The following is a 21580-nucleotide window of genomic DNA, read 5'->3' as shown; positions in this document are numbered from 1 at the left end:
GCAGGAAGGAATATTACCAAGGGCAGACAAATTCTGTAGTAGAAAAGGCTTAGTGACTCCTTATTTAGTTTTGTCCTTTTCAGGCTTATCTTAGAAAGCATAAAACCCTTAGACATTATGCCTCTCAGTAACCATCCCTTTTTTGTTACCCATCCTCTGTAATGACCCTATTAGCTTTGCATCTTTGGGCTTCCCAAATACTTACCTTGCACTATATATAAATAGGGCACTGGCTAATGACCACTCCTAGGGACACCCATTTTGTGTTTTGGAGTGGCAGGCTGCTCTCCCCTTGCCAAGATTGCTCAGGCATGGGCCTAAACAATTGGAAGGGCCTATGGGATCATTCTCCTAAAAAGTCTGGAGGAAGTATTGTGAGGCTGTTTCACCATTTGATTAAGCTCTATCCTAAGAGGCACCAAGCACTTTACTTGACCAAAGTGAAGCCCACATTGGCTGAACATGTTATGTGTGAGAGACATCAACAGCAATTCTTAAAGAAAGAGCCCAAGAAAAGTGTGGAGTGACTGCTGTTGGACTTGCTGAGCTGCCAGCAATCAGTGATTCCTGACACCCTGGGAGACTGCCTCCAGACCTGCATTTCCCATAGCCATTGCTGGACAGCTTCATGAATTTGTTTAGTGCCTCCTTGAATCCATACATCTGGTCTCCAAAAGTGGTGGTCTCACACATTTAATATTAGTGTGGAAAAATGTTCTCCACTCTATGTAGCTTAAATTTGCTCACTGATATTTCCCCTTGTTACACATTTTGCCCTTTGTGTGTTATCTGAAGACTGTCACACCGAGTCATTTCTCCGAAGCTGAAAGTTCTCATTTCAGCCAGGGCTTGTGAGTGACCAAGCCACTCCTGATGTTTTTGCCCCTGGGAAATACACTGGAAGAGTTTTCTCTCAAGACTCTACAGGAATACTAGGGCCACAGAGAGTTCTGGTGCCTTCAGTGACTGCAAGAATAAGTGGCAGACATGCCTAAGGAGAGATGAAAAGAAAGAGTGAGAAAGAGCAGCTGAAACTCCTCATTCCACCTTCCTCATTTCCCCTAACCCAGCATGGACTAAGAGTATTTAGTACCATGTCCTCCACCACCCAGATCACAGCTGCTGATATAAATCCATTTATTTCACATTTCTAGGCTTATCCCTTAGGCTACATATTCCCTAGCACACTAGAGAAAGGGAAACAAGAATCCAGGTGCCTGGGTGAGAAGGCAGAAAACAGAAGCAGCCTGGCCATGTCTCTGATGCACCATGAGTGCAAGAAGGTGACAGGAAAACGTTCCAAGGCAGATCTCAGGGAATGGCAGAGAAGGGTATCAGCTGTACTCTACTTGTTTAAGATTAGACCAGGACTCAGGGGAAAACCTGCAACTGGAGGACCATGACAGCCCCTTCTGAGAAGTTCAGAGTGTGAAGCAGAGATGACTGCGGTTGTTCCCAGGCTGAGACAGGGATTGGTCTCATGCTGCTCACCTGCTCCTTGCTGAGGGAAATGACCCAGCTCTGACAGCCCAGCATTTTTTGATCTGTCAAAGATAACCCAAGCAAACCCAAAGTGCCAAACAGGAGCACTTTGGTACATAAACAGCAGCCTAGACCTTGTCATTCTGAACTGCACGAGAGCAACACTGGCCCTTGAGACCTCTAGAAACTGATGGCAGCTTTAGGGCGTGCTTGGAAGATTTCAAGAACAACTGTGTTTCAAGTAGAAGCAAGGTATGTAAGACCTCTGTGGATCAAAATTCAGTGATGAAGGTACAGTTGTGTTTCTAATGAGATGTATTCCCATATGGGAAAAATAATTCCAGACTAGAAACAGGTTTACAGTTACCATGGCCTCTTACTACTGGAATGCCACAGCATCACTTTGGAAAAGAAAAATGGAGGAAAATCTTTACCCCAACAAGAAACCAATCTCCACCCAAGCCTGACCTTTTCCAGATAAAACCTGAAAAAAATCAGTAGTAAAGGCTAACGCCTTTTGGGTTCTTTTCAAAAACCCAGAGATTAGAAATGAAATTCCACCACAAATATTGTTAAAAAAGCCACAGCTATTTGATTTTATGAAGGATTTTGTCACTGTCCCTCCTCCCAACAAGCTTAAACTCTGGCACCTGGCACTGAGAATCAGAACAGATGTCTGGGGGAGGGCTGGGAGTGTGTGTGCCTGCAAGGAGTTAGGCAGCTGTGTGAGACACAAAAGGAATTAATTCAAAAAGGCAGTCTCACATGCTAAGGAAGAATATTTAAAAGCTACACATACACCATGAAGAGAGAAGACTTTTTACTATGCCAGGTCAATCACATCTGCCTCAGTTGTCCTGAGAGGGCAAGTATTCTGGGTAAAACATTTACAGCTTTACAAAGTAAACCGACAGTACTGTTAATGACCTGGGTATTTTGGTTTAAAGACAGATTAAAACAAAATGTGTTGTTGTACCTCATTACTTTTAACTTTAAAGGAATTTATTTTTACTTTTAAAGCAAATATGTCTGCGGACAATGTTACAAACATGCTGATCTCTGTGCATGCAGATGTGAGATCATCACATTCAGAAGGAAGAGAATGGCTCCCTCCACAGAGCCACCTACCAGACAGCGAGACATCCATGTATTTATAAACCTACTACTGTCATATACAAGTGCATTGTGAATATTTAATTGGTAAAATAATTTCCCTCTCCTTTGCAAAGTCAGCAAAGTTACTGTGTTCCTGCCCTGTGTGTGTTTCTCTGTGAGCGAACAGGAGGCTGAACACAGGCAGCTTTCCTTTCTCATGCTCTGTGCAGTGAGGTCCTATGACTACCCTGGATGATGGGAGAGCTGAGTCTCAGACTGGAAAAAAAAAATCAGCGTTTCACACTTTTCCTGATGCCAGAGGAAAGTCAGGGGACTCCACAGGTGAGCAGAGAGTACTGTGCAGGGAGGCAGAGTCAGTGGCACAGCTAAATGTTAAGAGTGAGGGTATTTGCATTTTAGCCTGCCTTCAGCAGAGAGCTGGCAGTGACAGGAGGACAGCTGGACAAGATCTTCTTCCTGACCTTGGGACTCTGGACCAGAATGCACAAAGTCCAAGATTTGGGGCTCTGCAGCTCCAGGTAACAAGCAAAAAATATCATGCCCACAGAACAAAGGAAAGTAGCTCACATCAGGTAGTTCCCAGCGAACTGCAGATCTTTACTTCCTTTGGGGCTTTTCCATTGTCCTGCGGACATTTCCATTGCTATTTATCACGTAAAAAGGGAACATTTTTCTTCAGGTAGAAAAATACATCCAAATGCATTTTAAAAACCACAACCTTTTTAAAACTTCAACAAAATGGAGGATTGAGACTGATGTGGAGTCATATGCAGATGCCTGTTATCTGTAAGTATATGTTTCTATACATTTTTAATATTAGCTATCTCGAGCTAGCATATACCCACAGGTCCTTCATGCTCAATATTTATTACACACAATTTTTTAACGTGGCTTTTCTGTAATTGTGGGTAGATTAGGCAAATAAAACAATGAGCAGCTAAGCCACACTTTCATTGGAGTACTACAAAACCCCAACACAGTTCTTAGGGATTTCAGTGAATTAATAAAAGCTACAAGATGAACTATAAGCTGAAGGGCAGTGTCACAACCCCCACACATGCACACACATGGAGGTTAGGAATCCTTGTGGCTGAGGGGATAGTGTGAGATGGCTGCCTGAAGCCTGAGACGTGGAAAGCCAACCTCCTGACCCCCTTTCTTCCTACCTCTCAAGCCTGCTAATTCCCTCCAAGAAAATAAGCAGGCCATTGCAGAGGATATGGCTGCACAGTGCTATATAAAAGATATCCATGTAAAGGCAACAACTTCTGGCATGCAGGGTAAGAAAGCAGCAGGCAGGGATGCCAAAGATTAATAAAATCAACATAGTACCAAGGTAGACATCATGCAATTGATCTCTGAGTTTATGTCAAATAAATTATTTGACATCTGTGAATCTGCCAAGAGAGCTACTCATCTCAAAGATCCAGAGGGATGCAAGGGAGAAGTGAGACAAACAGAGTGTGCACAGGGTGAGGTGGGGTGGAGCTGCACAGTCACAGAGGCGTGTTGAAAGCAAAGAGATGCAGAGAGAAGAGAAAGAGAAAGGCAGGAAGAAAGAGAAAAATTTAGCTTCAGATAGCTGATACAGGGAACAGTGTGAGAAAAATCAATGTGGAAGCAAGAACCACCTGGAAATATTAAAGGAGGAAGCCTGCTCTGCTATGTTAAATCTTGATTTTACAGTTGTTAAATCTGAGGTGTTGGGAAAGAAGAAACTGGCCAGAGCACCCAGCACAGCATTCTCTGTGTTTGGGCCTCAAAATCTCTTGAACCTAATTATGATGCTTCATCACTATGAACTGAAAAATGCAATTATGAAGAAAGCAAGGAAGAATCTACTGATAAAATTGAAAAAAAAAAAAATAATTCCAGCTGTTCCACTGGAAGAAAAAAAAAAGATAAAAGAATGGGGAAATGATAGTGACTGACATTCAGGAGAAGCCACTCCTAATTCACATGAGGATGGTTAAACTCAGTCATATAGTTTCCATGTACCTGTAGGTTTAGAAAAAGATAACTTCTTTTTCTTAAGGGAAACATGAGAAAATCCAGTCTCTCACAGTAAACATGTAATTTTCATAATATAAGGAACTATCCCAAAGGAGGGGTAACTAGGCAGATATCAAGCCATAGAAATAAGGACATGAAAAAGAAGACCTAAGATATCAGCAGAGTAGTGTGAAGATGAACAAACAGATTTATCATGACTTATGGAGAACTGAAAACTGGACAGAAACATGCCACTTATGAAGAAGTAGCTAAGAGTTTCATCTATTTAGCAAGAACTCAATAAAACAGTACTACCAAAAAAAATAGAAAAAAAAAGATAGCAAGAGTGAATAAAAAAGAACAGAGAAAACTGAAGCACAGGAAGTCATGAAAAGGCTGTAGCTAAGTCATCTTGATCAGAAGACTTCAGGTGGAGGGAGACCTCCCAGGAATTGGAAGAAACACACTGCCAGGGATCGCGATGAGGAGAAACAACCTGTGCTTTCAGCAGAGCACAGTTCTTTGGAGGCAGATTTATGCTACTGACATGATTTTAGTCTTTCATTTAAACTGGAGGGAATACAGGAAGGCATAAGGAACGTAAGAAAATTGCCACAGGACAAGAACTGATGATATTATCAGCAGAGTTAACATATTTGGCCATATAGTAAGGCTTAAAATTAGGAATAAGTTTTCTACCACAGACAGTTGGTGCCATTAAACAAGGAGATGACTACTTTGCTTACAAGCTCTTTGATAAGCTAGGCAGCTGTTATCTATGGCTCTTCACTTGAAACTAATATCTCTGGATGTCAAAGGACTAAACACTGTAATTACCCAAAAAAAAAAAAAAACTGGCAAAAGAAAACCACCTCATCCCCCCCCACTGGCCAAAAACCAACAACCACAGCTACAGGTGAAATCCAGAGCAAAACCAGCTTAACTGCAGTTGTCTTAAGTTGTTTCAACAAACGTTTTTTTCAAGAATTATTAAAAGAGATAATGATCTGACAATATTTACAGTCTCAGCTGAAGCAAAAGAAGACAACTGGATATTTGCTAAACATACACTTCTTCACTTTCTGTGTCAACTGAAGGACAAAGACATCCACTGTTACTAAACCATACTGTTATGAGGTTACTAAAAAAGCTCAAAGGAAGCCCACAATAACATAACAGTAATAATAATGACAATTCTTCAAAGGATTTTTCTCCCAGTAATAACTACTTGCAAAAGGAGAAATCAGGCTTTGGAGCACTCCAGTTTTGCACAGAAGCCTCACCAGGAGAACCTGATTAATGAACAAAAGCTAAAGAAGCAGGTGCAGTATCAACCTTTCTACTTTATCTCTTCCGTCTCCCAAATTACTAGAGAGGACTCTACACAAAGGAATAAGATTATACATTTTATTCACATCCTTATAATTTATATCCCCAAAATAATTTAATGCTAATCTCTAACACTTTCATGACGAGAACAAGATCTGCAGATCCTGGTTCCCTTAAATTGTTGTATCATGGCCCATTTTAAGTAGGGGGATAGTTGGTGTGAATCCAAAATTCCAGAAATGAGAAAATTAATTCTTTGTGTTACCAGAACAAAGCTTGCAGTGGTCAGTGGCACAACGGATTTTTGCTAAAAAGGTAAAATAAGATAAAACAACAGCTCAAGAATGAAATTTAAACACTAGAGAGAAGAAGGATTCAGGAAATTCATAAATTACATGCTCAAGGAGATACAAAAAACACCTAATAAAAGTAAGCTGAATATGGGCTACTAAGAGAGCAGTAATTTAAGTACACAAACAGACACAGAAAATACATGTTTGTGGGGGGTTTTTCAAGTGGTAAAATATTAGCTCAAAAGTCAAAGGGGATTAAAGAGCAACACATTCTTCCACCAGCTAACAGCCACTAACAAAAAGCAGTTACACAGCTTAGCAGGCCCTGTGCTTTTACCAGTTATTGTAAAAATCTCTTTATCTGTCATATGCTAAGCTGTGTAGTTACTACAGATGGTTGGAAGTAGTAGTTTTGCCAAAGATGTGAAACTGATCAAGAAAGAACAGGATGAAAAAATAACAAGACAACTTTTATAGGCAATTGAAAGTATAAAAAATGGCAAGACTCCAGGAATGCTGCCTTTTGAATGTAATTTTATGAAGTATGTGAAGTGACAGTAGTTTTTCCTTGATATGTTTGATGGTGTTTTGCCTGAGGAAGAACCTATCCTATCTATAGAAGAAGCTGCCTTGTGTTCTCCCTGCAGCTGCCTTTGTGTTCTCCCTAAAACGAGAAATGCCCTCACCCTATACAACTGACATCGCATTTGCTGAAGATCACTGTATGCCAAATAATCTTTGAAGAGAAGAGCAAAAGATTAGAGACTTATTTTTTCTATTCTCAACTGATGAATGTTCAGCTACTGAACTTGATGTATATGAATCCTGCTCTTAAAATGGACCACTTTTCCTCATGCTAGTCAAAAAGCATGAGCTTTAGGCAACTACACTGGTTGTTCCCTTTTTGATTTATTAAAGGAAGTAAACAGCAACATATTTATTGACTCTTCTGCTAATAATGTTTTTTTGTAAAGCCTTTTGAATAAACAATAAGATGTTGTGGATTTGTTACAGGAAGAAAAATCATAGAAGCACAATAAAGACTATTGTTTTGTTCACAATTTTTCTACTATCAACATTTAATGACAAATTACTTATTTAACATAAATTAATGTCAAAATATTATTCTGTGTGTGAATAGACAGCTACACACTGCCAAAATATTGAAAGTTATCCCATTAGAAAGCATCACATGCCAAACAGGTAATAAATGCTATCAAATGTCTGGAAATGAAGTATCAGGAAATCTAGAAAAGCCACATAATGATATTCAGCAAATGCCAAACAGATGTGGGACCTGATGGAAGTAAATAATGGAATAACACAGTAAAAAATGGAAAACACAGTGATTCTTTTGCCAAAGATATCTTCCATCTTTCTAATTTTTTCCCCTTCTTTCTGCAATTAATGCCCTGGCAGAAATGCAGAGAGCATCTTTACAATTCCCCATGAACTACAAGATGAGCAGCGGAGCGAGCATGCCAATACTTTGTACAAACCCAGCAGCCAACTAGTGCTTCTGCATCTGTACAAAAGCCAGGGAGATAAAAGCTCCTGTAGATAGAAGCTGATATGCTGGACTAATGCAACATAAATGCTTCCACAAGGAAGCTGTGGCAGCTCACTATAAATTACTCTGTACAAATATTCTCCAAAAGGATTTGAGGATGAGCAGGAGGACAGAGCAGAAGGTGCTTTCTTTCCTTTCCTAATGGCAGCAATGAAATGAACTGTAAGCTTCATCACGAACCTGCCAGTTTGCAACATCAGGGAAGACAATTTATGCATATGGTAGACCAGTTATTCACCAGACTCTAAAGCTCTAATCATAGCTTTAAGCATAAAATCAGCTTTAACTGCCACTTTATCCTGTGGCTCCAAACGCTCAAGTAAAGCACCACATTTCTCAGACCTCTGGGATTTTTTATGTTGCTTGTTTCAAATGGAAATTTTGCCTTACTCGTCTTATGTTTGACTAAGAAACAGTCACTCCATCTAACTTGGATTAATAATTCCATATGGTGTGAGATAAATCTACTAAAGAAATGTACATGTAAGTCACAGGGAAGGTACAAGTAGCACAAGTAGCCCAAGTGGTCTGTCCAGCACAGAGTTGCTTACAAGAATGGCCTACCATATAAGAAGAGATTTTTGGTCCACACCTATTCCTGAAAAAAATCTATGTTCTGACCTAAACATTGTGAATGTGTGGTATATTTGTTAAATAATCTCTGCCCTCTAAAGTCAAATGCACAATTCTGACATTTCCTCAATAAATAATTTCATTCTGGAATAATGTTTAAATTTTAAATTTACCTTAATATAATTTAAAACAAATAAAGCAATAGCTTTGCTTGTTGATTTAAAAATAAATGTACTTGCGAGAAGCCAGTCAAGCCCAAGTCTCTTTCCCATTTTTTAAAATGTATAAGAGAACAGAGAAATAGACACAGTCTATTTCAATCTATTTAAAGTAAGATTATGTACATACATGAAAAAAAAAAGAGATACGTTTCAACATAGTATGTATATATGTACAGAATATGGTTAAATAATGACAAGCAAGTAAGGTATAATTTTGTACATGACAGATGTGGACAAATTTTAAAACATTATGCACCACATTGCTGGGGTGTAATCTAATAAACAAATATTAAGAACAGAATGATTTTTGAATGAGGTTCTTATCTTCAATAAAAACAGTCTCACAGACATAGAGATCTGTAATTTTCTCTGCCAGTACATATAGGAGTAAGGACAGCTTCTTATTGATCAAAGAAAAAAAATCCTCAAACCAGAAGAATAGTCAAGGAAATACAGAAGCTTCTTTAATAGGAAACATTAACCCATCAAGTATATTGCCACTGGGCACAGAACAAACAGATATTTAAATATATTTGCGGTTTTATATTTCCATTGGTGTTGAAATTATATCTGTCCTAGAATATATCTTTGTCCAACTTATTTGTAAATTAAATGCTTTCAAGACATATCTGCTTTGACAAAGTCAATTGTTTCACTCAAACCACAAACATGGTTGCTGGTCAGTGAAATGAGGCTAATAGTAATGATCATACATTTAACTTCATTAAACATAAAAATATTACATATCGATATAACCGAACCTCTGACACAAACAAAAATACCACTTTTGACATCACCATCATGATGTTATTTACAAGGCTGTGATTTGAAAAGCCATTCAAGCTTCTCAGATGAATAAAAGAAATACTTATTTAAAGTAAGGGAAACTCACACAGCCTCTCAGAAAGGGAAGAGGATGAGCTCCAATCCTTCAGTCGCAAGGGGATGGGTACCAGCCTCTGGAGTCTGAGTCAGCCTCCCTCCTGGGATGCCACACTTGTGCTTGCTTGAGGCAAAGAGGGAATTGTTTCAGATACTAGTCCAACAGCAGCACAGCTGTAACAGCTGCAAACATGGCTGAGTGCTGCAAAGACTTCCATCGTTCATAGGGATAAAAGGGGAAAACAAAAAGCAATGTTGCAATGTCCTGCCAGGGTGTTGGAACTGTTGCCTTCAAAAGCCACAACCTGAATATTTAAGTTCTCAGCCACTGATTGTTAGTGAAAACATACAGCATTACACAGATTTCACTGTGAAACTAATGACTATGGAGTAGGTAAGAAAATCCAGTAAGTTCCAGAGCCTCATTTGAAAAAAGATTTAACAAAAAAACCCCACCCAATCAAAAAAACCAAAACTCAGCCCACAATAAATGACTCTTTTATGGGCAGTCAATACTCAGACTAAAGAGCCAAACACGTCCCAAGATTTAAGCCACTTAAATCAATATTTTTGTCACTGATTTAAACCAGGAGAATCTTTAAAGCTCAAAAGCCAGTCTAAGTAATGAAGTATTCAAAACCAAAGAAAAACATAAAATAGTTTATAAGTGACTTAAAAGTGCCAGTTGTAAAGTGAGCCACTATATCTTGCCCTAGCACTGCATTTGGCCCTAGCCATCCATTTGTTACTTCTGTGGAACTTTTAGAAAGCAAAGAGTCTCTTTTTGAAGAAACAACTGATTTTTTTCACCAAGCTGCTCAGCTGAAACAGTGCTTCATGAAATGTCTGTCATTTTGTCTAACCTTCAGCCTCTTTCTGTACAAACACATGCAAACACATGTACCTGTATATATGTCCATGAATGTAAACAAGCCTCCCCAACACTTTCAACATTTTGAAGAGTTAACAGGGATGTCAAAGTGTCAGGTTCACACAAGTTTCATTGAGACACAGACTAAGAAGGTGCAAGGTCATGGGTCCACTGCAGGCCACTAGGAGCTTCTTCTCCCAGTGATAACCTTGAGTGAGCAAAGTGGAAGAAGGGGACTCTGAAAGTGAACTAATACAATTACTTTAAAAGCTCCCAGATTCAGAGAAATTCCCAAAAAGAGGTGCTTTAAGCAGACACAGAACACACATTAATTTTTTTTTCCACAGCTGCTCCAGTAGCTTTGTGGCTCATACATAGTCCTGCTACCTTTAACAGATTTTCACAGACATAACTAGTTGTGTCATTTGGTGCTCTACTTCCTTTATGAAAACAAGACAGGACCTTTGCTAATGTGAATGATTTGATGGTGCCCTTCTTACCTTCCCACCTTTGGCTTGGGACCACAAAGTGATCCATTAGCTCATTCAAAAGAAAAAAGTAAAGGTCAAGAGAAGATAATTGCTGACTTATTGCAGAAATGCCAGAGATATACTGCAGATATACACCCAGGAGTGGGTTACTAATAAGCAAACAAATAAACAAACAAATAAATAAATAAAGAACTCTCTCTAAAATAAAATTAAAAAAAAAAAAAGCATTACTAACGTTTTGGTACTGTCTACATCAGTAACTAGAAGAAGGTATTACCATCACATTAATGACTGTCACTTGGACGGACTGCAGACACTAAAAAGAGAAGAGCTCAAATAGGAGCAGAAAGATAATAATCCAAAAAGTAACACAGTGGGAAAAAAGTGACAATAAATCTACAATACAAACAATAATACAAATACAACAACTGAGTAACACAGTTCTTAAAAATGAGTCACATCTGGAAGGCCCTGATGATACAAAAGACCTGCGGATGACCCAGGCTACAAATTAAAGATTTAAAACTTGTACTTTGAAGCAGGGGAATAGGAAGCATCTATTTTCTCACAACCAACTCCAATTTTATATTTGCACCAGGACAATCCATAACTAAAGCAACCAAAAAACCCAATCCAATGCAATCCAAAAACACAATCAGAAACAAAAGAAAAAACGAAAAAAGAAAAAGGAGTTCATTAACAGGAGAAAAGAGAAAAACCTACTTACTAAAACTGACAGAAAGATGGAGGTGGACGTTAGCTACTGTTCAGTCTAATGTAAAGGAAACAGAGGCAAATGAACCCATGAAGTCTTATTAATCTCCAGTCTCCAAGATTTTGTACATTTTCTGTTTCTTTTTCATTTATACTATACACTGGAATTATTTTTATTGAAGTTGGGGAGGGATATTTTAGAAATTTTTTTACTATTATTTAGTCAATAAGCAAGTTAACTTGGTAAGAGGAAAAGGAGGTCATATAGTATTCAAAAAGACACAATACTTGTTTTCTTTTTTCCCCCTCCAGTGCTCTGCATTGAAATCTGAAAAGCCCGTTTCAGATTCTGCACGTTGCCATTGCACATGTAATAATAGGACACATTGGCCTTTGATACAATTCTTCTCTTCAGGGAACAAAAGCTTCCTTTGGCACAACTACAGCCACTGCTTGTTGTAGGTTACACATGTCTTTCCAGTCAAGCATGATTAATAACTGTTAAAAAAAATGCTCATGACCCATGGCAAGTATTCTTTCAACTATAATACCAGCATTATGGGCTCTGAATCTCAGTAATTTTAAAATGTGCTTCTACAATGGAACTATAATTTAATTACTTTTTCTGCAGCCTGTTCCATTTTGCTTCATCACTTTGATTGCACCATGCACTTGGCAGCTTATGGAAGACTGCATCTGCCTCCAGGATTATTTCACTGGGCTCTTTCGACATCTGTTTCTGAAAATGACTTTATTTGCAGTGGCATAAAGAATAATCAGAGACTTGTTTAATCCAGATAAATTGGGAAAGAGAGAGACACAGAGTCGGAGTTGGAGACAGGGAAGAGACCAGGGAAAAAGCGAAAGCAGATCTATGCTGCATGCTGCAGAAGACATCAAAATCATCTCTCCTCTTCCTGTGCTTCTGCAAATGTTGTTATCTGATGGATGATATGATACATGAAAAGATGAGTCACGAAGTCAGTTCCTTTTAATGTTTAGGGGGAGCTCATAGATGCAATACATTCTAGCTAAAGCTTCGTGCTGTGTTTGATCAGTTTAACAAAATTTTCATGAATTACATTTGCAACCTCATCCACTGAGAATCACAATGCAGTCTGAAATGATCCGTAGCAGTTGACAAAAGTCCTTGTAATAAATGAGCTAAATCCAGGCTCCAGCCTGACCTGACATGCTTCCAAAGGCAGCTACAGCCAACACCTGTTGCCGAGTGCCACTGCACAGCTATGGGCCGAGCACACAGCTCAGCATAACTTCCCAAATATCAGCACTCGTGAACTGGGTCACCTGTGTATCAGATGACCAAGTTCAAGGCATCTGTAACATGCCCATGCCTGCCTGAGCTTTGATTCAACACAATGGAAACCAGCACTGTTGACTCCTGTTTACTTTTGTATTATAGATGGATTTGTTAACCCACAAACATTTAAAGCAGTTAAAGACGTGCCCTCTAAAAGATCACAGGTGTTGGCCAGGTTTTATTTAATTTTTTTTGTTCTCTTTGCCTGTTTTTTTGTGGAAGGTGAACATACACTTGTCAAGACACATCCACTGCCTCCCTAAGAACGCTGCAGGAAGGCAGCTCTGGCAACAGAAGCAGACAGCAAGGCTTTAGGGACAAAGCCGACTAAAATTCTAAGTGCAGGAGTGCTAGACCATAAGGATAACAAGCAGAACAATTCCTAACATTGTCTTACTTTTGAGAGTTTCAAATCTTGCCTGTCTTGTTCTCCTTTCTTTCTGGAGAATTTTTTCTGTTATTTACTGGTCTTCTGGGCTATATTGCTGCAGCAAGCACATCAGAAGTTAACTGGTTTGGACACATATATTTCCTAGGAATTACTTTAAGACAACTCCAATGGAGGCCCTGCTGTTCTCTGGAAAACAATGAAGAAAAATCATCGTCCCCAGAAGTAACAGGTATCATGCAAACACACAATAACTGGACATAGTGCCCATGCTCTTTGCTGTTATCCCCATGAGAAGGTCACAAAAAGGAAAGACGAAAAATTCCTCCTCTTTCTTCTGTATTGCACTGACTCTCCCTTCCTCACCAAAATACAGCAGGTGAGCTGAGGACATGAAAAAAATCAAAGTTCCCACATTGTTGATCTACTTACAGGCAATACAGGAAGCAAAACTCCTCTGACAACCAGTGTGTGCTAGTAACTTGGCAAGCTTGACAATCTGCATTTGGAAACCTGGTTATTTTCATAAAAGACATAATCCCCAAAGTAAACAACTCAAACTTTTGGAAGGAAACAGACCAAACTAAAAATTTGCAGTTAGCAAAAAGGAAAATAATCATAAGTGTATTTTGCTGATGAATTACTTGAAACCCAGTAGAACAAGGTTCTCTCTGCTCCTTCCTAACCAAGATCCTTGATACCTCTCTGATGTCTGAGGATGAGGTGAAGATTTGATAGAGGATATCAGCTATTCACAGAAGTTCTGTAATCAGTTAATTAGGTAGGGAAGCTGCCCTGAAGAGATACGTTCCAGTGACAGAGCATGCTGTGAAAGTCCTATTAAGAGGCTATTAACAATTATTTTGTTTCTTATTTTTTCCTTTTAATTTAGACAAATTTAATTCCTCCCCTCATTTTCCATCTCACAACCTTTGGCTGTAACACAGCAGTTGCACAGGGCCAGTAGCCATGCAAAGAAATTACTCATTGCTTTTCTAGAGCTTCCATGTAAAATGTACACAGCATAAGAGACAGAGAGTCTGACAAGACTTTGTTGTCTTGCCAGTATTACCAAAGAACAAAAGCCATCATGCTTAATTAGCAATTCTCCCTAAAGAATTTGTAAGGATGTAGTGTTAACAGCCAAGGTGAAAACTGGTTTTCCTCTGAAGCACCAGCTAGTGACCACTCCTGGACAATGAGCAGATGCCTGTGCTGCTGGTCATAGGTGGCTTGGCAGCAACTCTTCCATAAAAAAATGCTCTTAAGAACAAGGTAAGTGTTTGAACACTTACCTTAGCTTAGCCACGTGAACTGGGAATGAAGCTTTCAAACCACTGGTAGCAACTGAAGAGAGAGAAGCCAACACACTCCCTTAAGAACTGATAATAAAAGCAGTTTATAAGGTCAGGGTCAAGTCAGGACAGGGCAGCAGGAGGGCAAGTGGCTCTTTATCAGGTTACTTAAGAGAACTTAAGAGAACAATAGAGGTGTCAGCTTGTTGCATGTGGTGATGCCAGTCTGCCCTCTTAAATCCAATTTCTTAAGAGGTAGAAGTTTAGTTTTGAGCAAATTTGAATAACCAGCTTGGAAAGAGTGGAAATGCAGTGGAAATTGGTTTGGGCCTTGTCACGTGACCAACAGTCCTCACCAGGGAAGAGTTCTCCTCCTGTTACCACAGGTTCCTATCCAGAGCACTTGAGACCTATCTCAGGGAGTGGCAGGAAGAACAGCTCATGCTCGAAGACATTTCCACTGAACTCCAGCAACAAGAGGAATTCAGTTTATGCAGAAGCACAGCCTGCCTTTAACCCACCAATCCTGTCTTAGGCACGGCACAGAAGCAATTTTTTGAAGACACCACAAAGGCTACACTATAACGTGGAACAGCTTCTCCAAGAGTGAAATCTTTGTGAGGCAGCAGAAACAGCAGAGACGCTTCCTGAGCATCCTGATACTGGCAAGTCTTTAGCTACTTAGCTGACTGTAAAATGGAATGATTGAGGCTCCTAATTTCAAGCACATAAAGGATCCTGGAGCCTGCCCAGTGTGGACACAGACATGAAATCTAGCTGTCATGAAACAAAATGTTGTAGTCATTCTATCTTTCAGTACTGAAAGATAGACAGAAAATGTTCAGTCATTCTATCCTATGTATAGGACAGTCACCTCCCAGCAGCTGCCCATAGACACTGCCCAAGGTTCTCTGGAATCAACTAGGTACACCCAACAATGCATCAGAAGAGCTGCTCCATATTATTGCTCTTAGGTCAGCACCAAAGGAGGGTCTCTCTACAGCATACCAACTATTCCTCATCCCTTTCCCCTTGACATGCTCTATCAAAATTAACCATTTTTCTTGTGGCATTTAAGAAAATCTACTTAAAACTGCTTTCTGATGCAATGGATTTTTATCTACCAGGATCTTACTTGTACCTCCTTGAAGTGAAATCAGTTAAAAGTGATTGAAATGAAAATCGACACTGTTTGTCAGAGGCAGACCTAGTTTCTGTCTGTGGCTATTCTTCAGCTCAGGAGAGGAGAAGTTATAAGATACAAAAGGAAAATGATCTGTGTGGGAGACTTCACTGTGCTCTGCTTAATTAGCTGATGTTCAATATGAGAAACACAGCAGTGTGCACCCTCATGTCCACACATATGCTTGTAGAACCAATGTGCACTGGCAACAGGGGTTGATGTATCTTCTATAAATTGGAATCTGGCACCAAAACGTAGCCAAGAGGAACTAGTCTGCATTACTCTGTAAAACAAATCACGATTTTCCCAGACTGCAACAGCCCCAAGCAGATCATCTAAGTTTTCAATTGCTTCCACAAAGTGGAAGCTCTGTCTTTGCAACAGCATTCAGTCACGCTATCTAGAGAGTCTTCCCAGACTGTAGTGTAATGTAAAATCGAGATAATTGAGAGATCAGCCATGCAACACACATATACATATATATCTGTTCATTTTCACAGAGTCCTACACGCATAAAACTGCTTGTATCAGCCCCAACACTCCTCCAGTGCTCAGAGATATTATTCTGATCACATAAAATGCAGCAGCAGCCACTATTTCCTCACACAGTCATTCTATACACAAATGTCAGATTATGTATTGTTCTTCCCAATGCAAATGTCAGTTTGGATTGGCCATAGGCTGCAGACGTGCCCCAGATTATTCTGGGTCCCCTATGGAGCTGAGGCACAAATTCTCAGCCCCTCGCAGGATGAAAAGCCTTTGCCACAGTGACAGGCAAGGGTACACGTGTCTTGCCTTTCTGGCATGGAAGAGGCACAAATAAAATATTAAGTCCATGCACTTTTGACCCCTAAACTGCAGCACCAAACAAAAGCAGGGCAGCACTGCTGCAGAAGTACAGTTTCTGTGGATATATAAAATTAATGATCCAGCGTCCCTGATCTGTGAGCACAAGTGAGTGCAGACTGAGAGGTCACAGGAGTGGCTTTTCTGGGCACAAACTGGACCTTTCAGGAGGATATCAGGCATCTAAAAACCATGTAAAGGAGAATAGCACAACACTTGGTGGGTGACTTCTACAGAGAAACACTCCTTTACAGTTTCTACAGCAACCTGTTGATAATGAAAGGCTGATGGTAGATGTCTGTGAAATAAGAGGGTGAAAACCAAGGCAATATAGGAAAGGATATATCAGACATACCTGATGTGCTAATTGTTTCCTTCTGTTTCCCTTGATTTCCCTGTGTTCTAAATAGGAAAGGAAGTGAACCTGTCTGAAGGATTTACTGGGCTTTACTGATAGCCTCTACGAGGCTCAACTTCACAATTTCTCATTGTGACATATTTGGTTAATGGCAAAATTGAAGAAAAACTATGTAGACAGTCTGGAGATGTTGAACCTAATCATTTTAATAATTTTGTGTGTTTCTTGGCTTTGGTGGTTTTTTTTTGGTTTTTTGGTGTTTTTTTTGTTTTTGTTTGTTTGTTTGTTTGTTTTTGTTTTTGTTGGTTTTTTTTTTCTGAAGTCTGAGAGGCATAAATTCTGTTGAACCATTAGGACCTTGGAAAAGAATTACACAGGTAGTTTGTTATTATGGCTAGCTAAACAAAAACCCCCAAAACCTCCAAAATCACATCACTGCCTCCCAGAGTATTTCTTCAAGGATGTAGTTTTACAGCCTGAGGCACCATATTTTATATGAGGTGGGTATGTGTTAATAGAGGGATATCTGTGATGACATCCCCAAGCCCTAGGCAAACTCTCCTCACTCTGAGCCATGCTGCCTGCCTTCTTCCCTTCTCTAGGACTCTGCCAGCTAGTTCAAGGGGCTCAAAGCCAAATATTCCAAATTTCTGCAAGGTGCTTTGTTAAGAATTCCTAAAGGAAAATCTAGTCTAAAAGTCCTATTTCTGTTACCTAAAAATATGTCAAATATCAGTTGCAGCTGAAAAACAGTGGAAGCCAGTTTTTCAAGGAGTACAGACAACCAAGATAACTGCAATACTGAAATGTTACTGTACTCTTAATAGTAATAGCAAAAATAATAGCAAAACAACAGAGAAATGCAAAGCTGACTAATTACTTAAGAAGCAGTACTTTTCAGGTCATACAAACACATAATCCAAGTGGTTTTATTCTCTCAATCACAGAAGCTGATGTAGAAGGATATTTACAGCTTCCATGCTCTCCTCCCTCCCCCACACACCCCCTCACATCACTCCCCTGTTGCTTGTTGACATCCTGGCACTTCTGAAAATTACTGTTTTACCATCCAACTTTTGGAAGTAAATGCAAAACTCAATGGATCTTACCTCCTCCTTACCAATGGACTGTTAACACAACCTAGCTGGTTTGACTTTTAAGTGCAGACTGAATGCACTAACAGCTGCATTCTTTCAGAAAATGAGATCCACGGTTATTAATTTTGTCACCAGTGTCATCAGACCAGTTTCTTACTTGTGGTTATGAAATTCCTTTCAGATGACATACTTACAAAAAAAAAAAATTAGGAATCCATGTAGTGGAGGATAAAATGACTCACATGTTCTAGGAAAATATAGGCTTGCAACTGAGACATGTAGGTTTGGCTGGAAGCAAATTTGTGCACATCCTTTTACAAAGGCATCTTGTTGGTCTCTCCCTTAAGTAACTGAGACAGGCTGCTTGCAAGATTTTCATGAAAACAGCTCTTTCATGGAAAACAGAGTTTTTCTATTGCTGTTTCCTTCATAATTTTAAACAAAGAGTCTTATTTTTTGCATGAAGGACATTCCAAATCCCACTTTCCAATTTTAATCACAAAACAGTTTTGCAGCATGTATTAGAATAACAATGGCTCTTCCCAGAGAAAGGTCTTTGCTGGATGAAGTGGCAGCTAGCAAATATCATGCAGCTGGTAGAATACCAAAGCAGGAACCCATGGCCATGCTCTTTCCCTTTCCTCTTTTCAGATCTTGCCCAGAGCAGTTTCAGTCTGAGCTTTGAGGGACAAGTCCCTTTCCTTGGCCTGTTCTCTCCTTGCTTGAACATAAATGCACTTCCCTGGACTGGGAGAGGAAGGAGTTGTGTCTCCATGTGGAAGAGGGACACTGTCCCCTGTCCCTTCACCCCACAGCTAGCAATGACTAAAGACAGGCATGTAGCCCTGCACTGAGCACACACACTACAGAAAAAGGCAGAGTTACCCTGAAGCCCAGGTTCAGATGGGCAAAAGCCCATGCCTGGCGTTTCCTCTGCTGGGTGCAGCCAGAACATACAGAAACCAGTCCAAGCTCTCAGGTGCAGCTGAAGTCATCAACCAGCTATGCCATTTCCAACACTGCTGCTGTGCCCCAGATCCTGCAGAATTCTGGCCAAGCCCAGGCCTGCTATTTAGACCTATACATCCTATCATTGCCACCTCAAGACTCAAAAACTAACTGCCCTGTGTTGCAAATTCTGCAGCCAATGAAGACAGTAACATCCCACAGACTATCTGGGGACTTACTGAGCTCAGACCAAGGGCACCAAGGCCTCCACAGCTACACAGGATCAAAGCAAATGGAAACTACAGCAAGTTCTATAAGTAGGCTTAGCAGTGAGAGCATTAGTCTGCTTTCTACCGAGGGTTAACTAGATCAATACTGCAGGTTGCAGCCAGCATGGGCTATGGAGGGACAGAAATATGCAGCTCTTGGATGCTAAAGCTCTGCCAATGCAACCTTCCAGGCCAATATATGGCCAGAGCCACATAACAACCAGAAGCAGTTCACTGTGCTTACCGTGTACAAGCTATAATGTGTTCACTTGATATTCAAAGCTGTAAACACAGCAGGTGACCTTAGTTTCACTGTGACTGAAAGTATACAGAATTGGGTCTTATCCTTGTAATATTACCTTGAACTCTGAAAGGTGAGCAGCCATTTACATCTTTAGTAGATTAAAAGTGCAGCCTTCATTTGAGTTTGTTTTTCAAATAAATTTAATTTTGAGGATTCTGTGTCCTTTCTGTTCTTGGTATGTAAAAAGCTAATCCACTTATTTTCGTACACATCCCTGCTTTAAGGGGCTTTATTTTGACACAAAAGTGTTGCACATTTTTTGTGACAGAGTTACAATTTATCATATACTGGCACCAAAGAAGATTAATCCAAAACCTTGCAATTCTGGAGAAGTTAAGGGATCACTGTGAACAATGGATCTAGATCAACCACTGCTTGTCAGCCGTTAGACAAACACCATGTTTTTGTCCTGTTGGTAAATTGTCTGTAAAGAAAATAAACTTTTTCCAAGTGTGTTTGCCTTTCTCTGGCGTACTGGGTTTGATTTATCTAGCTCCAGGTTTATCCTGAACTGTTCACAGTGAATAACAAACTGACTGGACAACATACAGCATCTGGCATTCAAAGATGGCTGTGTGTGCACCCAACTTGATGGTTTATCCCATCATAGGGCAATCTGGCTTGAATTAACATTACAAAATAGTATTAATCAGTTTAATACAACCAGTTTTACAAGTACCTGAGGCACTGAGAGATCAAAGTAAAAAGTTTCTAATTTAACAGTTTGTTTAGAAGTTGCTGGTTTCAAACTGTGGCTTCATGCATAATGTAATTACCCTTCTAAACACTGATAACTCTTTAAATGTGGCCATGAAGCTGAAATAAAATTTCCACAGCCACAGAATAAAAAGTAATTTCAAATTAATCAAACATTCCCCCTCTATGTATATGTGTATATATATATATATATATATATATATATATATATATATTTAAAAACTGTAAGTGACCCTGAGCCAGTTACAGCTCAGACTGTCAATCTCCTGGTGCCAGAGCAGGCAAGCCCACGTGCACGTTGTACATCCTTATCTCCTGTACACATGCTATTACTTTCACATCCTCAGCAGCCCCCTTCCATAACCTGACAGACAACAAGGAATATTTCATTACAAGAAACTGCTTTGTTTCCATATACTATTTGTGAAGTGACAGATAATGTTTTTTTTTCTGACAATTCCCCTTTCTCTTTCATTAGAAAACTCCTAAAAAGGTGCTGTCACATCAGAACAGTGGCACTGCACACCTTCACCCTGCAAAAATGAAAGCAAGAGATACAGAAACATGTCATGTGATGACAAATGTAGTTTTAAGAAGTCTTCATACTTTTTTTTTCTTTTTCTGCTTCTTTCATGCAGTCCTCCATCCCTTAGTCATGCTGATGCAACCATACACTGTACAAACAAACTGTACTGAACAAAACTGTACTGAAGTGAGAAAAGAAGATTAGAAAACCAAACCAAACCAAAAAATAAACCCAAAGTCTGGGTCTGGTTTGTAGCACAACCCTACAATTAATCATCCAGCACATTAATCACCCAGAGCGGAAGTAGGTGAAAAACAGCGCAGGAATGGTGCCTTATTAAAATAGCTTTGCTGGCTGAAAAAGCACTGGTGTAACTGCACTTGTCTGTACAGAATGGATGGTAATGAAGAATCAGATGCTACATTTTTCCCCTAGTCATTTTGCCCATTTCTAGCTGGCCAGGGTTAAAATTTTCTGCTGTTTTCATGTGACCACACAACAGCTGGCTATTTGTTTGTAATTCCTTGCTGGTTCTCAATCATGCTGACCCCCTCCATGAATGGGGGGAGGACATTCTGGAGCTGAATGTCTCAGCAATGTGCCATGACCTGCCTTTCTGGTGGCAAAACAAGGAGTGGTCATTTCTTACTACTGCCACCTTCATCACTCTTAGAGCTGCAGTGATCACCATTAACCCAATTGGAAAGATCCATCAAATCACAAGGCTAAATTAACCTGCAGATTTTCTTCAGCAATTCACACATCAAAACATAGGTGTGATCTCTTTTCTT

At 39.7% G+C, this 21580-nt stretch overlaps 1 protein-coding gene across 18 annotated transcripts in view; it reads right to left on the bottom strand.

Moving 5' to 3' along the window:
* The window catches only part of LOC118700163 (poly(rC)-binding protein 3-like), a 500974-nt gene that overhangs the window by 62037 nt on the left and 417357 nt on the right, over positions 1-21580 (bottom strand). The gene's annotated exons all lie outside the window — the stretch shown is intronic.

This window comes from Molothrus ater, chromosome 1 (assembly GCF_012460135.2).
Source record: "Molothrus ater isolate BHLD 08-10-18 breed brown headed cowbird chromosome 1, BPBGC_Mater_1.1, whole genome shotgun sequence".
In the NCBI taxonomy this organism is placed as follows: domain Eukaryota; kingdom Metazoa; phylum Chordata; class Aves; order Passeriformes; family Icteridae; genus Molothrus; species Molothrus ater.
This window is presented reverse-complemented; position numbering and strand designations above follow the sequence as displayed.